Below are 12838 nucleotides of genomic sequence, written 5' to 3' on the forward strand. Positions count from 1 at the left end.
GCATCATTCGTTTTTTAGTCAATTCTTTGAACATCAATCCATCAGTATTCTCCCCCGTATTCAGATGATTGGTTTTCTTATAGTTTTGAGAATTAATTATCAGCTACTACATCTGAATGAAACGATCTGGTGTAGGAGGTATTCCAATAATAATCATGATGCTGATAATCTAATAGTAGAGATAATAATAATATTATGGCTGTTTATTTAAAATTTATTGTTTGGTCTGGACTTTGGGGATTTAAGAAAATTTGTTAGAGTCGGGAGAGAGAGAAAGAGAGGGAGAGTGAGAGAACGTGAGAGGGAGAGATTGATTACTGGGTAAATAAAAGGTATTTCAAGGAACTCAAAAGGAGAAAGTACAAGTGAATTTCAGTAGAGATTGGGATCCAAAATTGAAAAACTATCAGGAATTAAGGTTCATATTTCTAGAGCCATACTCTCTTTGCTTTTTCTTCATCTCTGAGCCCGCAGCTGAGAAATAATCTCCCCAGATGTTCCTATGACTCCTCTTTGCTCAAACACCGGGACAGACAACTGGTGTCTCTAATTTCCCATCCAGATGTTCCAGGGAGCAAAGCTAACTGGCCAGTCTTCTTTTAGGTGCCCTCCCCAGCTGCCCCCAAGTGTCCTCCTCTGTTTCAGTCAGTGCCAGCCACCAGGAAAGAGTTAACAGTTACAAGCAGGGCTTCAGAAGCTCTGGTTTGTGAATTGGGCTGGAGGAGGCACAATCCCAGAGTTGGATTCATTTGTCCCAGGTCAAATAACTAATATGAGGCAGCCTGCAATAAACCCAAGCCTGCGTGGCACCCAAGATCATACCATTTCCTTGAGTTTTGTTGCTCTCCGATCAAAGTGGTCCAAAGCAGTGCTCGCTGGTGACTCAGGGCTGGCCTCCATATGGCACAACAGTGAGGGCCTTTGTGAAACTGGACCTCACTTGAGCACCCACATGCAACATCATGAAACGACAGACAGCAAGGACGTGAAAGGGCCTTTGGGGGAAGCTAATTCTTTGCCCATCACATAAGGCGGCTTCAGACAAGTCCTTAAGATCAGTGTCTCTCGGACTCTGATGTGTGTGTACACAAATCATGCAGAGGACACTGATGTGTGTGTACACAAATCATGAGGAGGTCTTATTATTTTTTTTAATTTATTAATCTCTTTTTAAAAAATTTTTATTGGAGTATAGTTGAGTTACAATCTTGTGTTAGTTTCTGCTGTACAGCAAAGTGAATCAGTTATATATATATATGCCCACTTTTTTTTAGATTACTTTCCCATATAGGTCATTGCAGAGTATTGAGTAGAATTCAATACTGCTACACAGTAGGTTCTTATTAGTTATCTATTTTATTTTTTTCTTTTTTCTTTTTTACATCTTTATTGGAGTATAATTGCTTTACAATGGTGTGTTAGTTTCTGCTTTATAACAAAATGAATCAGTTATACATATACATATGTTCCCATATCTCTTCCCTCTTGCATCTCCCTCTCTCTCACCCTCCCTATCCCACCCCTCTAGGTGGTCACAAAGCACCGAGCTGATCTCCCTGTGCTATGCGACTGCTTCCCACTAGCTATCTACCTTATGTTTGGTAGTGTATATATGTCCATGCCACTCTCTCGCTTTGTCACAGCTTACCCTTCCCCCTCCCCATATCCTCAAGTCCATTCTCTAGTAGGTCTGTGTCTTTATTCCTGTCTTACTCCTAGGTTCTTCATGACTTTTTTTTCCCTTAAATTCCATATATATGTGTTAGCATACAGTATTTGTCTTTCTTTTTCTGACTTACTTCACTCTGTATGACAGACTCTAGGTCTATCCACCTCATTACAAATAGCTCAATTTCGTTTCTTTTTATGGCTGATCTATTTTATATATAATAGTGTATATATGTCAGTCCCAATTTATCCCTCCCTCCCTTTCCCCCCCGGTAACCATAAGTTTGTTTTCTACATCTGTGACTCTATTTCCATTTTGTAAAGAGGTTCATTTGTACCATTTTTTTTAGATTCCACATATAAGCACTATCATATGATATTTGTCTTTCTCTGACTTACTTCACTCATCATGACAATCTCATTAAAGGACAGATTCTGCTTCTGTTCTCCCATGATGGAGCCTGAAAGTCTGCATTTTTAGCAGATTCTCAGGTGATGCTGATGTTGTGGATCCCGTGCCAGGAACACACGAGGTGGAGGAGGTTTTAGAGAAATTTAAGCTACAAGAAATCTGCAATTTCCTAGACAACCCCACAGCTGCACAAAGAGCTGTTTCCTGGGCAAGCTCGCTCCTCTGTGTTTGCCTTTCCACCCAGCCCAGTGACAAGATGAGTGACCACACCTATGGCAGCTCACTGGCCCAGCTAAATGAAGATCACATGTTGGCTAAAGAAAAATCATTGGCAAATAATCAGTAGGTGCTACAGCAGCCAGCTTATATGGAGTTTGTATTGTTAAGATATGCAGGCTGTTTTATGCCAGAAATGTTTTCCTTTTTCCTTAATTCAACTTTGGAGAAACTTACTAATATGCATGGTGAGTGGAATTTTTATACAGCTTGCTGATTAAAAAGTATGTCTAGTGCACTCAGAAGTCATTATCTGACATTATTTCTTATGTATGGGGGCTGTTGGTTCTCCCCTTCCTGTTTTGACAGGAGCTTAGAGTCTAGTCACCACCGCATATTTATTGGGTACTTAAGATATATTAGATACAATGTAAAATCAGTTACATGTGTTGTCTCATTTTGTCCTCACAGAAACCTAAGAGCTAAGGGCTATTTCTGTTTCCATTTTAGTGATGATGAAACTGAAGCCCAAATATGTTATATGAGGTGACCCAGCACTGTCTAAAGCTGATCTGACCCCTTCATGGAACATTTCCATGCTGCCCTTGCTTCCCTATAGACACCCTGTCCCTCTGCCTTTGGGCTGATGCAGTGTTCCAGGACCCACCTTGAACTCATCCTCAGTACATACTTTCTCTTCTTTTGCCCCTTCATGGGGAAGTTGGAAATGCTGCAAAGCCATTCTGGCTACACCCAGTTTCCCTTCATTGTGGCTGTGCTATTTTTGCTACCTTCCTTTGGTTCATTTCATTAGCTACCGTTCTCAGTATCCACTATGGTAGCTGCAGGTATTTTTCCACATATCCCAAACCCAAATCCCAGTTGTGCCTCCATCCCTCTTAGCAGATGATTCCTTTTTCACTTTGGTGAAAGAGGTCACACCCAAGACCAACTTAATCCAAATCATTAGGATTGGCCTAGACTGGGCACGTATATTTTTAACATACATCCAACGCAATCCTAAATGCATACTGAAGTCTGAAGCCATGGCCTTACATCATACTTAATAAGCAAAACTCGTTCAATTAAGTATGAATAACCCCATTTTTCTAAGTATTTATAATATCCATTTAAATTTTTTTATGGGGATGGGAAAGTCTCCAGAGTGGAAAATTGAACCAAGATCACTAGATCAATAAGCTTATTAAAAATTTTTCCTATTAACAATTTTATTCACCTGAAGGAGAATTCTGTCTCATTGCTTTAACTATCTTCGAACAAAATTCACTAGATCATTTGTTTGTCCATTTGGATCTTTTGGAAATGATAGAGTTTGTGTGCCTAATTCTTGAAAAGAACTTATAGCCTGTGGTTTACTCTTCTTCTCTAACATAGGGGAAGGTTCCCTCCTCCCGAGCTGTTTGGTGGCATCAGTGGTGACACCAGCCACAGGTGGCCACTTGGTGTACCCCCCATTTGTGTTAAGTTCATTTCCTTCACTCACTTCCTGTGCATCAACCATCTCTACTGATGCCCCAGTGCCAACATTGCTGATTTCCCACGTCCCTGGAAGCACCAAACGCTATGGGATTTCACAAGCACACAGCTGCACTTAATGAAAGCATGCCAAGGTTCTAGTCAAAATTTGATTTGAAAGTTTTATGAAATTTTACAAAAGACAAATCCAGAATATTTGTGAAAACAATTTGTTATCTCAAAAACATAACATTTTGCTATTTCAATGGCAAGAGACAATCTATTGTGTTCATTCTTGCTGCTGGTTATCTCCCCATTCTCCCTTCCCTTGCCATTCATCTTGGTGACCATGTAGATGGGATAAAATATTGATGGACTGTGACAACTGTAGCCATGTTGAAAATTTAAGTGGATTGTTACATTGTAAACAGTGTCAGGGTTAGTTGGGAAGATGATCAGCATTCCAGATCTAACTGTAGTCATTTTTCCCTTTCATACAGACGTAGCTTTAGTCTCAGTTGGTCTCTCTCTCTCTCTCTCTCTCTCCCCAACCCTTCCATTTTTGTTCCCTCTCTCTTCTTCCACTGACTCAGATAAATAAGTCCACCAAAACACATTGCTTTTTATATTGTCTCTGACCTGAAGTCATAGAGAAAAGACGCAAAATGAAAATAGAAATCAGATTAGATCCATAAACGGATGCCAGAAGGGACGATAAAATAAAGGACAAAGGGACTGGTCCAAGAATCTCATTTTCTCCACAAAATGAATTTCAGCTCGAACAGTGGTTTGCTTTTTCAGTCTTTGTTCTCCAGGGACAACAACAATGGGGAAAACTGTTTCAAGTGATGAACTGTCCATGCTGAGAGCTAGAGAGCAGCAGATTGTCCCCGGTTGCCAAAGAGAGGTGAATATTCTTGAGAGCTGCAGTTGGTTATACACATCAGAGTATTCACCTTGGTCTGAGTGAGTCATGTCGAGTTCTCAAAGTTCACCTCCAGAGCAGCGCTGCTGAAAACATCAGATTTCTCCGACTTTGCTTCTGAGTACCTGCCCTAAACAGCATGCTTGTCAGCACGCCAGCAGGCAGGACCCTCTGGATATCTCAGTTTGGAACGAGGGCTGGGTTTCAACCTGCCATGGAGGAGGAAGTGTAGAATAAACAGTGTGTACAAGATCATCTCATCCTGAGATGAGCTGCAGCTGCTTGCCACCTCCAAGGAGCAACCACAAATTTGTAAAGTTTCATGTTGAAAATGTCAGTTGAAGGAAAATTTCATGTGAAATTGCAAGATAGTTAATTAGTTTATTACCCAAATTTTCCTGATAATAGGAAAGTGGATACTGCACCCTATGACTTCCAGGATTGATAATTGTATTATCATCGTGATAATACAGCTGATGGCCAGGAAAGGTAGAAAATATGTAACCAGGTTGTTGAGAATTTATAAATTCATTTCAGGAGTGAAGAGAGAGACAGAGAGAAAGAGAGAGAGAGAGGAAGAGGAAGAGGAAGCTCAAGTCCAAATCTAGGCAGAGAGGTGCCAGAATGCAAGTTCCCCCAGTTAACCTTGCACTTTATAGACAGAGTGTGAAAAGATTTAAGTAGGTCAAACAACAACAAAAACGTAGGCTCCACGTGTTCCCCCATCCCAACCCTAACTCCCTCTAACCTCACAATTCACCAACTTAATGGGAGGAAGTCACATGTATGTTTATCAATTCTTGTTTTCTTCTCACTAACAAAAGTCACTGGCCAAAATCGCTCAGAGTGTTTCCCAAGTCTCAGTGGTTTGCAGGGTATAGACCATTACTATCACTGGAGAGGTCAGACAACTAAAGAAGTACATGTGAGTTTGCCACCTCTGAAGGACTCTGATACTAAAGACATAAGTCGTTTTAGCTCAGAGGGTCTCGAGTATAGAAGGTGTGGGGTAAAAATTGCATCTTCACTCCATCACTGGGCTGAGTCCTGGAAATACAAATAACAGTAGCCTCTGATCCTAAAAGTCTCATCAACTTTACTGGGGGTGAGAGAGGACAGGGCAGTAAACCGTTGATGGAAGATAAATCATTGACCGCTGATTTTAAAATCCAAGTTAAATAGGGTTTCCAGAAAAAAGTGTTGCCCGCAGAGGTGGAGACAGGATCCTCCATTGAATCACATTTGGTATGACCTCATCAGGCTAGCTGTGGATTGTTGTACAAAACTTGCTGTTACATCTATTGTAGGCATGCCAGGGAGGACATCATTACCTCCCACAGTGTCCTCTTTACGACAATCCTGGGAGTAATTTCTGTTTGGTTTTAGTACCAAGAATGGCTGTGCTTCTCCTGGGCAATGGTCTATTTGTGCTTTTATCTCACAAATATTGGACCATGAGTAACAGACCACATTCTCCAGTAGAAAAAATGTGTTTTCCTCCTGGCTTTCTGAAAATGTGTTCCCAAGGGTCCTGAAGCTTTCCAAAAGATATCGTCCAGATTGTGTTTTTACTTCATGATAATCTTTTCTTTAAAAAAAAATGATATAAGGATATTTGAGGACAGGGATCAGAGAAAGTTTTCTATAAAAAAGTTAAAATAGTAAATAATTCAGGTTTTGTGGGCCACATGCATCTCTGTCATATATATATATATATTTTTTTCAGTTATTTAAAATTATAAAGACCATTCTTTTTTATTTTTTATTAATTTTCATTGGAGTATAGTTGCTTTTTAATATTGTGTTATTTTCAACTGTAGAGCAAAGTGAATCAGCTATATGTATACATATATCCCCTCTTTTTTGGATTTCCTTCCCATTAGGTCACCACAGAGCACTGAGTAGAGTTTCCTGAGCTATACAGTAGGTTCTCATTAGTTATCTATTTTATATGTAGCATTAATGCTGTCTATATGTCAATCCCAATCTCCCAACTCGTCCCACCCTCCCTTTTGCCCTTGGTTTGTTCTCTATGTCTGTGTCTCTATTTCTTCTTTGCAAATAAGATCATCTATACCACTTTTCTAGATTCCACACATATGCGTTAATATATTTGTCTTTCTCTTTCTGACTTACTTCACTCTGTATGACAGACTCTAGGTCCATCCACATTGCTACAAATGACCCAATTTCATTCCTGTTTATGGCTGAGTAATATTCCATTTTGTATATGTACCACATCTTCTTTATCCATTCCTCTGTTGATGGACATTTAGGTTGCTTCCCTGTCTTAGTTATTGTAAATAGTGCTGCATTGAACATCGGGGTGCGTTTGTCTTCTTAAATTATAGTTTTCTCTGGGTATATGCCCAGTAGTGGGATTGCTGGGTCATATGGTAGTTCTATTTTTAGTTTTTTAAGGAATCTCCATACTGTTCTCCATAGAGGCTGTATCAATTTACATTCCCAACAACAATGCAAGAGGGTTCCCTTTTATCCACACCCTCTCCAGCATTTATTGTTTGTAGATTTTTGATGATGGCTATTCTGACTGATGTGAGGTAATACCTCATTGTAGTTTTGATTTGCATTTCTCTAATAATTAGTGATATTGAACATATTTTCATGTGTTTGTTGGCCATCTGTATGTCTTCTTTGGAAAGATGTCTATTTAGGTCTTCTGTCCATTTTTTGATTGGGTTGTTTGTTTTTTTGACATTGAGCTGCATGAGCTGTTTGTATATTTTGGAGATTAATCCTTCATCAGTTGCTTCACTTGCAAATATTTTCTCCCATTCTGAGGGTTGTCTTTTCATCTTGTTTATGGTTTCCTTTGCTGTGCAAAAGCTTTTAAGTTTAATTAGGTCCCATTTGTTTATTTTTGTTTTTATTTTCATAACTCTAGGAAGTGGGTCAAAAACAGATCTTGCTGCAGTTATGTCAAAGAGTGTTCTTCCTATGTTTTCCTCTAAGAGTTTTATAGTGTCTGGCCTTTCATTTAGAAGACCATGCTTTTTTTAAAAATTTTTATTGAAATATTTTTTCAATAAATAAAATAAATACTGAAATATTTATTTTATGTACAATGATGTGTTAGTTTTAGGTGTACAGCAAAGTGACTTAGTTATACATACATATATATATATATATATATATATATATATATATATATATTCTTTTTTATATATGATATAAAAAAGAATGATAGGTTATTACAAGATACTGAGTATAGTTCCCTGAGCTATACAGTAGGTCCCTGCTGGTTATCTATTTCATATATAGTAGTATGTATATTTTAACTCCAAACTCCTAATTTATCCCTCTTACCTTTCCCCTTTGGTAACTGTATATAAGCACATATAAGCAATACTAAGTGAAGTGAGTCAGACAGAGAGAGACAAATTCATGTAAAGACCATTCTTAATTCATGGACCATAAAAAAATAGCAGCATACAAGATTTGGCCCACAGGCCATAGTTTCCTGACCCCTGTTGCAAGATCACCGGATAACCTCATTTCTGAAAACTGCCATGTGATTGCGAGATCTTCAAATTGTGTTTGCGCTAAGGTTTTTACTGGTGCCAAGTGGTGCTGTTTGCACTGACATGGGGTAATGAGAAAATAAAGAAGGCTGGCATTAACTGTAGTTAACTGTAAATGGCATGTTTGGTGTAAGAAAAGCCAAATGTCAGAAAGGCAATCTACAAATAAAGATTTCGAGTTATTCAAAAGATGGTGAGAGGACAAGCTGAGCACACAGCCTACAACCATGGCAGAACCATGCAAACTCACAAGGATGTGATTTGTCCTATATGGAATAGAATTTTGTTCTATAGTCACACTGTGAGGGGCAATTTTGTTTTAGTAAAACAGCAGCACTTATTAAATCAAAGTTGTTAGTTCAAAATCGACTGGCTTTTTAATGTGTTTATGTTTAACTTGTTAGTTTAATTTGGTCTTGTGGCTGTACAAGAACATTACAGACTCCACAACGAGATTCCTTTGTTCAAAACCCAGTTCTGCCACTTCCTACCTATGTGTAAATTACTTGAGATTAACAAATTATATATATAAAGCTCTTAGAATGGATGATGCTACCATCACCATACACCTTGTTCATTTATACATATTTAAAGAAGGAATAATAAAAATAGTATAAAGAAGGGAATCAAGAGAAAATTTTACATTTAAAAGGCTTTAGTATATTTCTGAAGGTTAAGAAAAACTAGAATAGTTATTAGGATATGCATTTTTCTTCCTTCCCCAGTACTTATTCATTTCAAGCATTGCTTTTTATTCTTTTTGCCCACTTTCTTACCCTTTAGCATTCCTTCTCCCTGAAACACACATCTATGTACCCTGTGACAAAAGTGTTTTCATTTTTAAGCTGATTTTTAGGTTAAAAAAAATAAAGCCTGGTCATAATAACAAATCAAGAGTGCAGGTGGTAAACCTCCTCCCCATCCTATAACCCAACTTTCCTATCCCCTCCCCAGAGGAAAACTCTATGAATATTTTCTTGTGTATCCATCCAAAACCCTTGAGTTTTGCTCCATTTGCAAAAATACCATCTTTTTGCATTTCAAAATAACTTTACATCTTTCAAGGACCCAAGTGGACTAATTAAAAAATGTATATATATATATATATATATATATATAGATATAGATATATATATATACATATAGATATAGATAGATAGATATACAGTGATTTTTTGGTGTGACACGGAGGGACAGAGAACCCGAAGAAGAAACCCAAGACTGATGTAGGATGGCTATGACAGAGGAAGGAGAGATCATTGCATTCTGAAAGGCTCCCAGGGGTTAAGAGAGTAAGGCTATTCAGGAAATACATATCTTTACTCACTGCCAGAGAGCAGGGTGAGCTTGCATTCTGAGAGGTGGGCAAAAGAAGAGGTGAGAAAAGATACGCTAGAGGGGGATGCAAATCAGATTCCCAGTAGCTTTCAAGTCATGCCATTTTTAATTTTATCCCGAAGACACTGGACAGCCAATATCAGATTTTAAGCAGGAGAATGGTACAATTAGAACTGCAATTCTATGAGAAGGTAAGCTCCAGAGGCTGAGAGATCAGTGTGGAGCCTCTTCCAGTGTCTGAGTGAGGTATGAGAGGATGGGGCCATGGATCACAGCCCCACCTCCATGGCTCCTGACTCATTAAATATGGTGTGAAGCCCAAGAATTTGCATCTCTAACAAGTTCCAAGACATGTGGATGCTACTTGTCTGGGGACCACACTTTGAAAAAGATTGGATTAGAAAAATGTAGTAAAAACGGTAAAAAACAAAAAAGCAGGCTTGGGTGTGAAGTAAGTAGAAGAAGAGGGGCTGAATGGTGGAAGGATTCAGAGCTGTGTCCCAAGTCCTGACTGCAATGTGCAGACACTGAGGTGGGGAGGGGAGGAAGGAGGAGGAATAGTTGCTAAAGGTAAGATGGTGCCTTCTCCTGGGGAAAGTGTTGGTTTTGGCACAACTATGATACATGAAGAGGGGACTGTTGAGAAGGAAGATAATCATGTTTGTATGTAAGGAGAAATGTCTAGACCAATAAGAAAGTTCAAGAAGTCATTCTAATGTAAGGGACAGAAGTCATATGGGTGAATGAGAGAGAGAATGTGAAAATGAGAAGACCCAGAATTGAACTGTAGGTAACACTAATAGAGAGGTTTTGAATAAGATAATCTTATTAACTCTTTAAAGCTAGACTCACGGGCTTCCCTGGTGGCGCAGTGGTTGGGAGTCCGCCTGCCGATGCAGGGGACACGGGTTCGTGCCCCGGTCCGGGAGGATCCCGCGTGCCGTGGAGTGGCTGGGCCCCTGAGCCATGGCCGCTGAGCCTGCGCGTCTGGAGCCTGTGTTCCGCAACGGGAGAGGCCACAACAGTGGGAGGCCCGCATACCGGAAAAAAACAAACAAACAAACAAAAAACCAACTAGACTCACAAGAGAGATTATGGCCTTCCTTTCTCCACTTAAAATAGAGGGAAACAGAATCTAATATATTTATAAAAAACAATTAGCTAATTACTGAAATGCTACATAGTTCATATAAATAATTTTCAGAGGAAGAAACTGAGGTAAAGGGAAACTAGCTTAAGTGACTGACTGAAGTCATTACCAGGTCTCCAGAAGAACTTGTTATTTAAAGAAAATTTGTCATCAAACCTTGAAAATTGTAATAGAGAAAAAATGAGACATTGGGAATGTCCAGGAATAGAGAAATAAATATACAACTTTGAAAATGAATGAACTAGATCTATATGTGGATACATGTATGATCCAAAAATATTTAGAAAAAAATAGCAAGAGTTGGAATATATTCATTATGATAGAGCTTATGCAAAAATCACAAAAACAGAACTATATATTTTATTTGAGATTTTTTTTGCCAAGTTGTTTTCTTCCCCCTGATTATTTTATTATGAAATATGTCATTTTTTGGTCTCTAAATTTATTTATTTTTATTTTTTTCCTACTTTGAAAATATTGAGATATAATTGACATATAACATTGCATTAGTTTTAGGTTTACAACATAATGATTTGATATATGTACATATTGTGAAATGATTACCACAATAAGGTTAGTTAACTTTCATCACCACACATAGTTACAATTTTTTTCTTATGACAAGAACATTTAAGATTCACTTCCTTAGCAACTTTCAAATATAAAATACAATCTTAGTACCTACAGTCACCAGGCTGTACATTACATCCCCCGTGACTTTATACTATAATTGAAGGTTTGTACCTTTTGACCACCACCACCCATGTTGCCCATCCTCCACTTCTCATAAAATATGTCAGATATTTTATAAAGTGTATACAACACGTATATAGTTTAATGACTAGTAATACAACAAACACCCTTCTATCCACCACCCGGCTTAGAAAAGAGAGCATCAGCCTTCCTGACCCTTATCCAGTCACATTCCCCTACCTGACACCAGAAGTAAAAACTCTGCTAGACTTTGTGCTTATTATTCCCACATTTTCTTTATAGTTTCACAGCATATGTATATATACTATTCAATATATGTTTAGTTTTGTATATTTTAAACTTCATGTAAATTGAATCATACTTTTTATATTCTTATGTGATTTGCACTTTTGAGGCCTCATGTTATATTTGTGATATTTATTGATATATATGTATTGTTATGGATTGAGTTGCATCCCTCAAAATTCAAACGTTGAAGTCATAACCCCAGGTGCCTCAGAATGTGACCTTATTTGGAAACAAGGTAATTGCAGATGTAATTATTTAAGATGAGGTTACATTAGAGTAGGGTGGGACCTAATTCAGTATGACTGGTGTCCTTATAAAAAGGGAAAATTTGGACACAGAGACAGACAAACACATAGGGAGCACTCTGTGTGAAGAACAGACAATTATCTCCAGGCCAAAGAATGTCTAAGGCTGCCAGAAACTAGGAGAGAGGAAATAAATTTCTGTTACTTGAAGCCACCCGGTTGTGGCACTTTGTTACAGGAGCCCTAGGCAACTAATACATGTGGGAAACAATTCATTTATTTTCACTGATATATAATATTATATTAAATGAATATACCACAATTGTTTCTTCATCTTTCTGTCATGTGCATGACAGAAAGTGTCCAATATTTTGCCCCTGTGTTGTATGCTGCTGTGAAGATTCTTGTACCTCTCTCCTGGTACATGTGAGTAAGGTTACATCTAAAGTATCTGCCCAGGAAAAAACATATGCCGACTTATAAGTTTTGCACATTTTTCTCAATAATTTGGAGTGGTTTCCAAAGAGATAGTGACAGCATACAATCCAGCAGCAAAATATAAATGATCTTGTTGGTCCACATCCTAGCCAACACTGTTATTGTCTGTAAGACTTTATATTTTCTACAGGAATATATGATAAAAATGTATTAAATGTGATCTGGAAGGATACATAGCAAACACAAAATGTTGGTTACCGCTAAAGAAGAGAGGAAAGGACCATTACTGGAATTTGGGATAATTAGAAGTGAATAAAGACAGGAGAAAGGAAGAGATGGAGAAAGAGGGAAGGAGGGAGGGGGAGAGGGAGAGTTGAAGGGAAGGAAGAGGAAATGAAAGAACAGAAGGAAGGAGAGAAGGAAGGG

The 12838-nt window shown here is 38.2% G+C and overlaps 1 protein-coding gene across 4 annotated transcripts in view; it reads left to right on the plus strand.

Moving 5' to 3' along the window:
• Window positions 1-12838, plus strand: part of KCNIP4 (potassium voltage-gated channel interacting protein 4) — a gene marked incomplete at its 5' end in the record, with an annotated part of 1198624 nt that overhangs the window by 1128142 nt on the left and 57644 nt on the right. The window lies entirely within an intron of this gene.

The sequence above is a fragment of the Mesoplodon bidens genome (genome assembly GCF_964165515.1).
Source record: "Mesoplodon bidens genome assembly, chromosome: 1".
NCBI lineage: Eukaryota > Metazoa > Chordata > Mammalia > Artiodactyla > Ziphiidae > Mesoplodon > Mesoplodon bidens.